This window comes from Chrysochloris asiatica, unplaced genomic scaffold, assembly GCF_000296735.1.
Source record: "Chrysochloris asiatica unplaced genomic scaffold, ChrAsi1.0 scaffold00024, whole genome shotgun sequence".
NCBI lineage: Eukaryota > Metazoa > Chordata > Mammalia > Afrosoricida > Chrysochloridae > Chrysochloris > Chrysochloris asiatica.
This window is the reverse complement of record NW_006408542.1, coordinates 24930193-24931158: the sequence shown is the minus strand read 5'-3', so window position 1 is coordinate 24931158 and position 966 is coordinate 24930193.

The following is a 966-nucleotide window of genomic DNA, read 5'->3' as shown; positions in this document are numbered from 1 at the left end:
GTCTTTTATTTATTCCAGGTCTATTTAATGACCTTTTGCTTTCTTCCTGTAGGTTGTTCTTGATATCATCCCACAGAAATCCTCTTGTGTTCTGTCATTATTCTCTAATCCATCAAATCTGTTCTTTAAATTTTATGCATTGGAGACTAATGGTCTCTAAATTCTGACAGGATATACTCGAGGTCATAATTTGGCTCTCATGGATTCATTTTTATTTTCTCCAGCTTCATCTTGAACTTGAATATGAGCATTTAATGGCCTGGCCCACATTTGGGTTCTGACCTTCTTTTGGCTGATGATATTGAGCTCTTCATTTTTTTTCTCATAGATGTGATGGGTTTGATTCCAGTGTGTTCCATGTGTAAAGTCACCATTTGCATTGTTGAAAAAGTATTTGCAATGAATCAGTCATTAGTCTCGTAAAACTCTATCATGCAATTTCCAGCATCATTTCTATCAACAAGGCTATCCATTCCATTTACTTATCCCTTATCTTTGTTTCCAACTTATGCATTTCAGTCTCCAGTAATTATCAATATATCTTGATTGCATCTTTGATCAATTTCAAACTGAAGAAATTGGTAGAATTCTTCAATTCATTGGCTTTAGTGATTGAATAATAGTTGTCATATCTGGTCTTTCTGGTAAGTCTATGGTTATTCAAGCTACATTGAAATACCACCTTAATCCTGACAAAATGACAATGATTCATAAAAACAAACAAAATACCACAGAAAACAACAAATGGTACAGAGATGTGGTGAGTTTAGATCTGGTGGAATTATAAAATAGTATAATCACTGTGCAACATGGTAATGTGCTTTTTTAAAAAATCTATAAATTCCATAGGCTCTGAGGATCAGACTCTAGCCACCTAGTAGACATAGCAAACTGTCCCTCATCTGATTATTCAGTAATGCTTGTTAGTAATCTCATACATGAGCCCTGGATATCCACAGACAAATG